Source organism: Petaurus breviceps, unplaced genomic scaffold (assembly GCF_028583685.1).
Source record: "Petaurus breviceps papuanus isolate PSGF00001 unplaced genomic scaffold, PetGlider_PUasm1.0 339, whole genome shotgun sequence".
In the NCBI taxonomy this organism is placed as follows: Eukaryota; Metazoa; Chordata; class Mammalia; order Diprotodontia; family Petauridae; genus Petaurus; species Petaurus breviceps.
In genome coordinates, this window is record NW_027186112.1 from 1,732,459 (window position 1) to 1,747,037 (window position 14,579).

The window sequence follows — 14,579 nt, forward strand, 5'->3', positions numbered from 1 at the left end:
CTACTAACATTGGTCAGTCTAATACAAAAATTACTGTCACTTCAACAGAACATAACCTTAGCAGCCTGGCTTCCTAGGCCCCACCTATGGAGGATACCAGTATAAGTACAAAACCACAGCTGAAGCCGAGGAGGATCTCAAGCTGCAACTGGAGCACACCAAGAACCAGAAAGCCCCATAGCTGCTTCTGAAGTGTGCTAATACACATAATACCTAGGTGGAGATAGCCTGTTCTTGGAGAATAATACTGCAGCATCACTTAGGCATGCCTCAGATGAGGCATCTGAGCTTAAATCTGTGGAACTGGACATCTTGAAAGATAATATCACTTAACAAGTTGTCAAGGGAATCACATCAGTAGAGGTGTCAGTATTCTCAGAAAATCTCCAGTTTGAGGGCAGTAAGTGCAGAAGCAGAAGACTGTAGATCGTTCTAGATGGAACCTTAGAGGAAGCTTTTCATGGGCTTTACCTACCACTACTATAATGGACACTGAGATATAACAGGACAGCTAGGACAATTATAATTTAATAGGAGTGTTTATTAACCGGCCGGGACTGCCTCTCAGACCGAAAGACAGTATCGAGCTTTCTGTTAGACATAATTTTATAGACAATGTGATTGCTAGCAACAGAACATGTTTCTAAGGGGTTAGCATTGTTTCCACTGAAGGGAAGCTTTCTCAGTATTATTCTTATTGAAACAAAGCCTTAGTATTATTTCTACTGAAGCGAAACAGACCTGAATCCGTGGGAATCTGTGGAATGTTTTTAGCAACACAGGTGAAACATTTCTTTACTATTGGAGCCTATTAGGTGGTTTCCAAGGAACCCAGTAGGGGTCCCCTCTAGCAGGTTTAAGGAGGCTCTAATGTATAATTACTGGTGGGCACTTCACTACAACCCCATAAAGAGCAATCCAAAGAGTTCCAGCATTTTCAAACAAAAGGTGATGATGCCCTGGATGATATTCCAAAATACACTACACAGTTTGTGGATCAAAATAAATGATGCTGCCTCTTAGATGGAAATCAGTGAATATGGCTGAGAATGAAAGACATTTCAATGCTTTGTGCTTTGTGCTACCATGGGTATCAGAGTCAGATCTCAGCAAAAATCTTCGTGCCTTACGTTATAAGATATCTGCAAACAATGCTTTTGAACTGGAAAGAGGACTTTTAGGACTCTTTACTCAAAGGACTTGCCCCTTTAATTCCCCGTGTTACCCTCCCTTTGAATATTTGAAAGTGATTTGTAGTCATTTTTTTTTTTGCTTTTTGGTGGGGGGGAGGCAGGGCAACTGGAGTTAAGTGACTTGCCCAAGGTCACATGGATAGTAAGTGTTAAGTGTCTGAGGCCAGATTTGGACTCAGGTCCTCCTGACTCCAGGGCCAGTGCTCTATTTACTGTGCCACCTAGCTGCCCCCAGTCATTTATTTTTTAAATCTTTTTAAAACCTCCCCTTTATTTCTAATAACTGGCATAACCTAGTTTTCATTTCTTTCATTTATACCCAGCAGTACAGCAACTGTTCATAATTATAAATGATGCATTTAGTATAAGGTTTTGTTCTCATGATATCAGGGCTCAGCTAGGAGAGTGACAGGACTTGGTTCTACAGAGTGATAGATATCCAAAGTGGGCAGTCTTAAGCAATGTTCAGTTCCTTTTCACAGGAGGTGAAGCACATAAAAGCCAGTTGTCATAGTATGAATGTGAAATTTAGTTATGGTTTCTGAAATATGGAGAAAATGTCCAGTAGGGAACATGATATTAAAGAAGAAAATGTCATTTCTGGAATTTATTTTAGTGGCTGCTACGGAATGTACCTTAAATACTCAGATCCTATCTTGGGCCCATGAGGGGAAGGTCACCTGATTAGATTATTCCTTTGTATTCTTTATACTTGATGCTCCACAGCATATGGCCTCTTTGATTCAGCACTTCCCTTATAAATATTCTTCAGTTGCATTTTACTTAGTGGAGGAACGATGAGGGGTGTGGTTCTGTTTCTGAAGACATCCCAGTTGTACTACTCTCAATGAATGTGAAGATTTAAAGTGCATTCTTAACTGTTCAGTTATGTCCAACCCTTCTTGACCCTGTGGACCATAGTATACCAGTGCTGCCCATGGAATTTCTTGGCAAAGATTCTGGAGTGGTTCACCATTTCTTTCTCCAGTGGATTAAGGTAAAAAGAGGTAAATGTCTAAGGCCAAATTTGAACTCAGGTCTTCCTGACTCCAGGCCCAGTGCTCTGTCCACTGATCCACCTAGCTGCCTCTTTAAAATGCATATAAAATGTCAATAAAAATAAGAGTTGAGAAAAGGGAAAAAAATTATCGATAGACAAAGAGAGGATGGATTGGAATGGGAAGAGACATCACTTATGTGCCCCCACATCATCAGGTACTACCGTAGGCATCAAGTCTGGGAATACATGAGAACTGATCACCAGGAGAAAATCTGCTTTTGTTAATGGAGTTTTTCCTAACTACTGTCACATTAGTTGCTCTTATTCCCAAATCAGAAAACTCTCAGTGTCTCCATACCTGTGACAATGAATCCCAGATTACTGAAGAAAAAAATACCCAGGGGCCGCTAGGTGGCGCAGTGAGTAAAGCACTGGCCCCGGAGTCAGGAGGTCCTGAGTTCCGTTCCGGCTTCAGACACTTAACACCCACACAAAAAAACTAGCCGTGTAACCTTGGACAAGTTACTTAACCCCAAGTGCCCTCCAAAAAAGGCAAAAAAAAAAAAATACCCTCTTGGGATGGAACCTCCAAGTTCTCATAATTTAGTTATGTAAGAAGAATATACAAACATGGAAAAAGGGGTAGGAGGAGTGGACATCAGATGAACCTTACTCTCACCTGTAATGGATAAAGGAATATTAAACACAAACTATATGATATAGAAATACATTAAATTCAACAGAGAAACAAGTAGGCATAGGGGGAGGTTAGAAGAGAGAATAATACTGGGAGGGTAAAGTAACAAGCCAAAAAAAAAAACAACCCAAAACCAAAAAACCCTTCCTGATCTTTAATGGGATATTAAAAGGGGAGAAGGAAAAATGAAAATCTAAAGGTATACCTTAGATTACCTCTGTGCCAATGTAGAAAGGGCTGAATAAATCGTGTTGCTGGAATGCTACTGCACGAAGTCACTGCTTTTGGGTTTTCAGAGAAGCCTGGATAATATGAATTGAATAGGGCAAAATGAGCAAAACCAAAACAATTTACACAAGAAAAATGTAGTGGGGGTCAGAGCCAACTGCAGAGGCACATTTCCCTCCAAAGAATTTTAAAATATACCTCAAATTGAGTTCTGGAGCAACAGAACCAATAAAAGGTGACGATGAGACATTGTTTCCAGCCTAAGAAAACTTAGGAAGTCAGCAAGAGAAGTCTGTGACACAGGAGCAGGGCACCAGCACTGAGCCTTAGAGCTAGTCACAGCAGCAGCAGCTCTCAGCACAGAGATGGTGAAGGGTAGGACAATGGATCAGCTAGAGATTACAGGGAACCTTTGCTAGCACAGGGGTAAGACTTGGCACTCTTTGGCAACCCTATTGCCCATACACAATTCTGGGTGGCAGTTCTAGATCAGAGAAGAGTGCTTGTGGTCAGTCACAAGGGAGAAAGGGCCCTGGTCACAGTTCCAAGGCAGAGAGGAGCACTAGTGCTTGAAGCTGCAGGAGAACATGGGACCTGATCACAGTCCCAGGACTGAAAGGAACACTAGTGCTTGTGAATGCAGAGGAACAAAGGCCCTTCCTGGATAAAGACCAGAGCATAGACCAGGAGAGCAGTGACCACACATTTCCCTGGAAAATACCACCTAGAAAGCACCACAAACTTGTAGCTTCCCAGAAATACCTCTGAAAACAGCAGCAAGAAAAAGTCTGAAGCTTTGGATAGTGCCTTCCCATTCCCAGGGGAGCAGAGACCAATTTTAACATAAAGTTCAAAGTTTAAAAATAGAATGAAATAACTAGCAAACAAACAAAAAATGACCATAAAAATCTATTATAAAGGCAGAGAAGACCAAGAAACAAACTCAGAAAAAGTCAGAAAACAGTTACAAGTAAAGTCTCAAAGGTTAGAAAAAAATGCTAACTGGACAGAACCCCAACAAAAATTCCTAGAAGAGCTAAAAAAAGAGACAAGAGGGGGGGAAACAGGAAAAGAAAAGACAGTGATACAAGAAATATATGAAAAGAAAATTAGCTTGGTAAAGGAGGCACAAAAAATTCTAAAGAAAACAACATCTTAAAAAACAGAAATGACCAAAAGATAATAAGGCACAAAAATTCAGGGGGAGGGCAGGGGCAGGAGAGAACTCCTTAAAAAGAAAAGTAGGTCAAATGGAAAAGGAGGCACAAAATCTTACTGAAGAAAATAATTCCTTAAAAATTAGAATTGGGTAAGTGAAAGCTAATGACTCCATGAGACGTAAAGAAATAAGTCACAAAAATGAAAAAAAAATAGAAGAAAATGTAAAATATCAGAAAAACAACTGACCTAGACATTAGAGATTAAACCATTTTTGGACTACCTGAAAGCCACTATCAAAAAAGAAGCTTAGGCATCATATTTCAAGAAATTTTAAAGTAAACCTGCCCTGAGATCTTGATTTAAAGGATAAAACAGAAATTGAAAGAATCCACAAAATTCTGAAAGATACCCCAAAATAAAAATGACTGCATTATATATTATAGACAAATTCTAGAGCTCCCAGGTCCAGAAAAAAATATATTGCAAGCAGCCAGAAAGAAAGAGTTAAAATATTATGGAGCCATAGTCGGGATCACAGAAGATGTAGCAGTTTCCACATTAAAGGAATGAAGGGTTTAGAATATGATATTCCAGAAAGCAAAGAAACTAGAATTGCAACCAAAAATAACCTATCCAGCAAAATTAAGTATAGTCCTTGAAGGAGGGGGAGGAGATGGATATTTAATTAAATAGAGGACTTCAAGAATTTCTGATAAAAAAATGACCAGAAATGAAGAGAAAATCTTACATTCAAACACAAGAATCAAGAGGACAAAAAGTTAAAGATGAAAGAAAAATAATAAGAGACTCAATAAAGTTAAAATATCTACATTCTTATATGGGAAGATGATACAGAGAGTTCTTACTTACATTAAGTGGAACATTTCACGGTCCTCTCATAAAACAATTTTTATGTAATGTGAATTTGCCCCCAGAGAACAGAAATATGTGGGGCTGGGTCCAGACACGTGGGGAATTGGCTGGAACTGAGAAAAAGAACATGTTGGGGGAAGATACATGGGAGACAGACACAGACAGGAGAGGACAGGCAATACATGGGGGCCAGGGATAGACATTCAGAACCTGATTGCAAACAAATGGCAGACACACAGGGGCCAAACATGTAGATAGGTGTAGGGAGCCAAAACATCTGATCATTCAGGTAGTTCCTTGGAGCCAGCTCTGGGTTTTTCTAGTGATGTGGCCATTCCTTATGGCCAGCTCTGGGGTTTCCTAGTGATGTGGCAGCATAAGAGAACTTGCCTGATAGCCTGAGATCCAGGGCTCTTCCCTGTTCTGGGATATTAGCCAGAAGGTGTTAGCTCACTACAAGATTATTAATACATCTAGATACTATACATCTAGGATATGATAGCCTTCAAGTTCTGCCTGACTTCATCTGCCTGACATCATGGAACTGAACAAAGCAGTAATAGAAAATACAGTGATCCATAGTTACCTTCTTTGTCTCTTTGCTCTATAAAAATCTTGTTGAGAGTATCAATAAATGGAGTTCTATCCTGAACTACCTGCCTGGCCCAGTTCATCTTTTTTCATGTCTTCACTCATACTTGATGCTGACATCAAGTGGCCCCTGGCAAGTGGTACCCAACATGGGGCACATAGGGACCTGAAAGGAAGGTCACTGTGGAGATTGCCCTTACGTTCACTGGAGCTCCAAAAGTCACAAAGTAAGGATACACAAGTACACAAAGTAAGGGTACACAAGGTAATAGTTATTTTGTTTCACCAGGCTGAAATGGGAATCTTGACCAAGATGGGTGGGTATAATTTAAAGACAGGGAACAGTATGTTGAGCTGTTAAAACGACTAGTAAAGGAACAGGGACTGTTGATCACAGGACAACAACTAGACCAGTTCCTTGATTGTGTAGATAAATGTTGCCCGTGGTTTCCACAAGAGGGAACTTAGAAAGATGGGAGATAGTAGACAAACAAATGAGTGAGAGGTATTACGAAGAGGGTCATAACTTTTCTGGTAGAAGCCTTCTCGATATGGAATATCTTTTTTTTTTTCCTTTTTGGAGGGAAGTTGGGATTAAGTGACTTGCCCAAGGTCACATGGCTAGTTTTTGTGTGTTAAGTGTCTGAGGCTGCATTTGAACTCAGGTCCTCCTGACTCCAGGGCTGGTGCTCTATCCATTGCACCACCTAGCCTCTCCAATATGGAATATCTTAAAAATCTGTTTAACGCCTCCACACTGCGTACCATTAACACTAAAGGTCTTTAAAAAGGATGCTTCAGTAGGGCCTGACTATTTGCTTAATGATCCCTTTTTCCCTGAACCTTCCGCCCCTCTACCCCCACATTTTGTTGAACCAGAAAATGATTTGCCTTTTCCTCCTCTACTGCCCCCATTTGCAACACATAAAAAGGGTTTTGAAGACACTCTTATCCCAGGGCAACAAACTGTAAAGCAAGCCAAAGAACATGGGGAAGATGTTCCCCTATAGAGACTTAGAGCAGTTCCAGTTCTCAAGACCCCAGACCCCAATAACCCAGGACAACCTAGACGAGAACATGCTGCTTTAGATCTTAAAATATTAAAAGAATTAAAACGTGGGTCTACAGATTATGGACCAACTAGCCCCTATGTTCTGGCATTGGTTGAGACTATAGCACAAGCTGTTCTTTGCACAATAGATTGGTATACCATTGCAAAAACAGCCTTAGATATTATTTACTGTGGAAAACATAGTTCTTTGAGTTATGTTCATAACAGGCAAAGAGAAATGAAAGGGCTAATTTAAGAATCACTTTTGAAATGCTCACGGCATAGCAAATTTATCAAAGCTAAACCCTCAACTTAGATATGATATACAGGCTTATGAGCAGATTATGAATGCAGCCAAAACAGCTTGGATGAAGTTGCCTGATAAGAACAATAAGAACAACTTCTTTTACTAAAATTATGCAAGGACCCCAAGAGACATTTGAACAATTTGTTAGTCGACTGACCATGGCAATCCAATGAGGTGTAGGATATATTATCCCACAGAAATTGGTTCAAGAAAATTGTAATCAGGATCATAAACAGGCTCTTGCAGGGGGAAGAAAAAAATATGACCATTAGGGAAATGTCAAAATGTGAGGACAGCTTCATTTAGCACCAGTGTATTGGCAGCAGCTATGGGAGGAGGAAGAGGCACAAATTCAAAAGCACAGCAATGCTTCACATGTGGAAGGAAAGGGCATTTTAAGAAAGATTGTTGGGAAGGGAGAAATAAAAACTCAAACCCTTCTTCTAAAAGATACTTGCCCTCCCCACCATGTCCAAGATGTAAGAAAGGGAATCATTGGGCTTCAGAATGTCACTCCAGAACAGAGAGAGGGAAATCCCCTGTTGGGAAACCAGAAAAGGGGCCAATACCAGCCCTTCCAAATAATCAGGGCAGCCCTGAGCTTTGCAGAACCTCAGACAGTCTCAAAAGAATACTCTTCTCCCTCCAAATTAACCATCCAGGATCTTTATCATGCATCTCCTGGAAGTGCAGGACTCAGTTTTCCTGATGTCTCCATTGTGCGGATACAGGCCACACTATACCAACAGGGATTTTTGGTCCTTTACCTTCTCAACATGTAGGCTTGATTTTAGCACATAGTGGTCTCTCTCTCCAAGGCCTAGTCATCATGCCCAGAGTGATACAGTGATTTTTTTTTAGAAAAAATTATTGTTCTGGCTAATGTCACCCCCGATGTTCAAGATATGATAACGAAAGGAACTTGGGTGGCACAACTGCTTGTACTTCCCTATAAAACAATGGGACGATATGTAAAAAGAGCCTTAGGAAGCCAAGGGTTTGGTAGTTCAGGAGAAAGTACAATCGGAGATTTTGGGGCACAGACCATTTCTGAATCTTAATCATAAATGAAAATAAATAATGAGAGGAGATGGGGAAAGACGGAATGGGGTAAACTATCTCATATAGAAGAGGCGAAGGAAAATTGTCACAATGGAGGGGAAGAACAGGAAGGCAAAAAGGAATGGGTCAACCTTATTCTCATTGAATTTGGCTTAGGGAGGGAATGACATACACACTAAATAAGGTATCTCACCCTATAGGAGAGTAGGGGGGAAGGGGATGACAGAAGGGAGGGCAGGCTGAAGGGGAGGGAAGTTGGAAACACACACTTTTGAAAAGGGACAGGATCAAAGTAGAGAATAGAACAAGTGGGAGGTAGGATAGGAGGGAGGGAAATATAGTCAGTCTTTTACAATATATCCAAATATATTTGGATACAATATATCCAAAACACTATGGAAGTGTTTTGCATAGCCACACATGTACAACCTATATTGAATTGCTTATCTTTCCAGTAAGGGTGGATGACGAGGGAGGAAGGGAATGAATCTGAAATTCAAAGCTTTAAAATCAAATGTTTAAATATATAAATATATATATATATACTATTATTAATATTATCTTACATGTGACTGGGAAATAAGATATATAGGCACTGGGGCATAGAGATCCACCATGCCCTACTGGAAAGTCGGAGGGGGTATGGGAGAAGATATAGGAGAGAGAAGATTGGAGGAGGGGATATCCAGTGGAATCGCTATTTTGGGGTGGTGGGTAGGGGGGAAAATGGGGAGAAAATTTGTAACTCAAAATCTTTCGGAAATGAATGATGTAAACTAAAAGTTAATAAAGCATTTGATAAAAAAAAAAGAAATGAAAATGAGAATTGAGGGAAAATAATTTAATGGGCTAATTGATACTGGAGCAGATAGATCAGTAATTGCAAGACAATACTGGCCCTCAAATTGGCCCATCCAACAGGGAGCTAGCCCTTTCACTGGTATTGGAACAATAGCAGTTTCTCAGCAGAGTTCCAAGTGGCTAAAATGGGAAAAGGACCGTAGATCTGGGATTTTTCAACCTTACATCTTAGATACATTACCACTTAGGAGCGGCTAGGTAGTGCAGTGAATAGAGCACTGGACCTGGAGTCAGGAGGACCTGAGTTCAAATCTGACCTCAGACACTTAACACAAAAACTAGCCATGTGACCTTGGGCAAGTCACTTAACCCCAATTGCCCTCTAAAAAATTTTTTTTAAGTCATGTGATACATTACCACTCAATTTATGGGGAAGGGACATACTTCAAGGCATGGATGTAATAATTCAGACACAGTAGCGTTTTTAGGATGGACCACTGTTGCACCTCCAGGAAAGATACATAGAGCAGATAAAATTATGTGGAAGGAGGGTAACCCTATAAGGGTGGAACAGTGGCCCTTAACAACAGAAAAATTACAAGCACTTAGAGAAATTATACTAGAACAACTTTCCTTAGGCCATATAGAACCCTCCAACAGTCCTTGGAACTCCCCTATTTTTGCTATAAAGAAAAAATCAGGGAAATGGAGAATGCTCACTGACCTTCGAGCAATAAATGAAAGAATGGAAACCATGGGAGCCCTTCAACCAGGCCTCCCTGCTCCCTCTATGATTCCAAAAGAATGGCCTTTGTGAATAATCAATTTAAAAGTGTTTTTATATTATTCCCTTTTCATGATGATGATTGTCCTTATTTTGCTTTTTCCCTTCCATCAATTAATTTAAGAGCTCCCCATGATCGATATCAATAGAAGGTGCTCCCACAAGGGATGAAAAATAGTCCTACCATGTGCCAAAAATTCATTGCTCAGGCATTACAACCTATAAGAGACCAATATCCCCACGCATATCTCATCCATTACATGGATGACATTTTGTGTGCACACACACCTCTCAAAAGTAATTTTAAAACAAATACTCCAAGCCACTCAGGTTAGTCTATCTCAATATGGGCTAGTCATAGCCCCTGATAAAACTCAGCTCGTGACCTCCATACAATTATTAGGACATAAAATGAGAGATAACATTATTGAGCCTCAGAAAATGCAAATTAGAAGAGAAAACTTAAAAACTTTAAGTGACTTTCAAAAATTATTAGGAGATATAAATTGGATACATCCATATCTTAAGGTTGTAACATACCAACTAACACACTTATTTGATACTCTAAGGGGAGACCCAGCCTCCATTCCCCTTGAACCCTAACAAAAGAGGCAGAAAAAACAATTTAAAATTATTGAAAATGCCTTTCAGCAGTGCCAAGTTTCTTGAATAGACACTACTATCTCTGTAGAAATTACTATATTAGGCACCCCCTTTGGGGGCCATACATCAACAACAAAATATTTTAGAATGGGTTTATCTTTCATATCAACACCAAAAGACTATAGTCATCTATCCTCAACTAGTAGCTATGTTAATGTATAAAGCTATACAATGTGTAATCACCATTTTAGGCTCTCCCCCTGTCCATATTCATCAACCTTATACTAAAGCTCAAATAGAAATGCTAATCAAAGAAGATACCTTTTGGCAAATTTTTTTAACCCTGTATCAGGGACCTTTAGATAATACAAATGAATACCCTATTTTACAATTCGTTTCCAATCAACAATGGGTCATTCCCCAAATAACATCTTCCTTTCCTCTTTTACAAGCAGATAACACTTTTACTGATGCTATAGACAAACAGGTGGCTTCATTCCCCCTAAGACTAAAAGTTATTTCTACTCCTTTTTCATCTACCCAAAAGAATGAAATGTTCATTATTATATGTCTTTTAAAAGAACAACCTCAACCCCTTAATGTTTTTACTGATAGCAAATAGTTTTAATACTGTAAAGAACATTGAGACAGCAAATATCAGGTATTCCAATAATCAAGAGCTATATCAATTATTTTTTTCAGTTGCAACTGGTGGTAAGAAATAGGAAACACTCTTTTTATATCTCTCATGTTGACTCACAAATCTCTCCCTGGGCCCATTCAACAACGGAATGCTATAGCTGATAAGTTGACCATACAAACTTATCTGACACTTCTTCCTTTATCTCTTCACTCAGCCAAAAAAAGCACATGACCTATTTCATCAAGGTGCAAAAATGTTAGTTAAACAATTTCATATTACTTGTGAACAAGCCCAACAAATAGTTAAGTAATGCACAAAATGCCTTCCACACATACCTACCCCCTCTTCCGCAGCCATTAATCCTAGAGGCTTACACCCCAATAATCTTTGGCAAATGGATATTACTCATTATCCTGCCTTCAAAAACCTACAATATATTCATGTAAGAGTAGACACTTTCTCTTCATATACTGTAGCTACAGTCAGTCAGGAGAAGCAACACATCACATTATTGACCATTTGTTCCATTGTTTTTCACTCTTAGGTACCCCTAAAGAAATAAGAACTGATAATGCTCCCAGTTATACTAGTCAAGCTTTTGCAGCATTTTTTCCATTAAACACACTACAGGTATCCCATACAATCCTACAGGACAAGCCATAGTCGAACGACGAAATAGGGACATAAAAACATTTTTAGATAAACAAAAAGGAGGAGAGTATGTGGGCAAAGGCTATTCAAGAAGGAATACAGATTTAGCGTCATATACTATAAATTTTTGACATTAAAGATGGATGAACCCCAGCAGTAAGTAAAGATAACATTAAAGCACAGGTAATGTGGAAGGCCCCTTAACTCATAAATGGAGTGGTCCTGACCCACTGTTAACTTGGGGGCGAGGATTTGCTTGTGTCTTTCCAGAAGCTGAAAAACCTGTGTGGATACCAGACAAGAAAGTAGACAGATGTGAGTTTCTTGGCGGACAAGATGGGGAGGCTGAGACTACAGGGTCGCAAAATAAGAAGAGGACGACAGACAAAAAGAAGGAAGCAGAGAACCCAGAATAAACAGTGTTCCAGAAAGTCTTGATCCAAGCCTGTGGGGACCCTTATGGCTGCTTTGGCCACACTTTCACTGACTATGGGTGGAGGGAGCCCAGTCCTGTACTTTCCTTTCCCTCCCTGGCTCAAGATTACTTTGGGCAGATAAGATAGGAGAAATATATACTAACAACACCCAGTTTTGGGGGGGACAGGCATACCTGTTTCCAATGAATTATTCTCAAAGGTATAATTTCTCTGCACTTGCCACACACGTCTGTTTCTGAAATCATGAACGTTGCCCGGCACCATGTATTAAGCTTGTAGCTAAAGAAATGTGGGTTCATGATACTTGGAAGGATCCAGAGTGTACTGGCAAGTAAAGAAATTGACCGTTAAATGCACCACCACATCCAATTTCGTACAATAGCCTTCTGTCCCTCCCTGTCAAAATAACAGGAGGAAATGGCCTCACTTTCCACCTTGGGATAAATGTCATTTAGAAAGGCCAGAGAACATTACTGTAAACTGTCCTTCTTGTTCTACATTGTTGAATTGGGGGGATACAGGAAAAAAACGAAATACCTAGTGATGCTTTTATCGGAGCTTTTCCAGAGGACTTAATACAGACACTTGATGGTTGAGAATTTCCAGGACTTTGGAGAACTTTTGCTGTTCTAGAAATCATCAACCACACTGCCTTCATGGGAATAATTGAAGGTTGTCTGTTTTTAGAAGGCAGCAAATCTATAGTTGTGGCACATTTAAAAACACCCCAAGCATTTCTAACCGCTTCTATTTATACTGACTGCTCCAATAGTACTTGGAAATGTATGAATATCTCTTAAAGGTCAGAATTCATTTTGGAATGTTACTTGTAAAAATTGTAATCTCACACAATGTATTACTAGAGTATGTAATAATAGTAGAACCGTCTTTTGCTGTCTTTCCCACTAATTTATCTCATGCTTGGTACCAATCTGCAGGACAGCATAGCTTAAGTTTAATCAGTAAAACTTTACAGGAAAAAAAGCGTTTCATAGGGCTGTTATTATTAGGGATCATATGCTTAGTTACTTTAGTTACCACTGCTACACTTTCGGCTGTGTCTTTACAATCCACAATTCATACTGCTCAGCATGCTGAGGAACTTGCAAAAAACTTGTCCACAGCATTTCAGATAACAGGAAAAAAAAATCAGGACACCCACACAAAAACTGATTTATTAGAACAGTCTACATTATATATAGGAGATGAGGTAGAGACACTTAAGACTCAGTTATGTCTACGATGTGACTACAGATATACATATATTTGTGTCACCCCCAGTTATATAATCTCTCCCAGACCAACATTACATGGGACAGGATTAGAGCCCGCTTAATGGGAGCGTGGCACGGTTCCAATATCACCACGGAAATGGAGGCTTTCCATCAGATATCAATGATAGGTGAACGTAGTGAGATCCCTGGGATTGACCCAGAAGGAAGGAGTAGCAAAGACAGTTCTTGACACATTAAAGAAAATCCCTCCATTTCAGAACATATTGGCTCTGAGTATGCACTTGCTTCCTATATTAATCATTATATTAACCTTTTGTATATTTGGACCATGAATTTGGACATACAAATGATGTCCCGTAATGTCAAGGCTTTAGGCACTGACGTACATGCCGTTAAACTATTTTCGAAAAAGGGGGGAGATGCAGGGAGCCAAAACATCTGATCCAGGATTCAGGTAGTTCCTTGAAGCCAGCTCCAGGTTTTCCTAGTGATATGGCAGCATAAGAGAACTTGCCTGATAGCCTGAGATCTAGGGCTCTACCCTGTTCTGGGATATTAGTCAGAAGGTGTTAGCTCACCACAAGATTGTTAATATATTTGGCTACTATACATGTGTCAAGGACATGATAGCCTTCATGCCTGACATCATGGAATTGAACAAAGCAGTAATAGAAAATTTAGTGACCCATAGTTACCTTCTTTGTCTCTTTGCTCTATAAAAATCTAATTGAGAGTATATATAAATGGAGTTCTATCCTGAACTGCCCGCCTGGCCCAGTTTATCTTTCTCACATCTTTGATCACACTTGATGCTGGCATCAAGTGGCCCCTGGCAGATGGGTAGGCAGAGTAGGGCAAGGTCCCCTTTCTCAGTGCTGGAGGTCTCAAGAAAAAACCCACAGTGCAGCAGTAGCAGGCTCTCCACTCATCAGTTCTGCATTCACTTGGAGGGTTTTCTCTTTTAGGTGGTTGTTGGTGGTGGTGTTAGTGCTGGTATTGGTGTTGGGGGAGGGGGAGGCTATGGAGTACTGAGTTGAGGGGCAGTAGTAGAGAAAGCACAGTACTATAAAGTTAACATAGGTTTTTTGGAATGTGGATTTCTTTCAGAATTCTTTATGTAAAGTCAAATTTGCCTAATGCAAATTTACATAAAGTAAGAACTGTCTGTACATGTGACTCCTAGAAACTTTAGCATTATGGCTGTTAGAAAGAGTATATATAGACAGAGGGCAAAGGTATGAGTCAATTATTTTGGGATGATG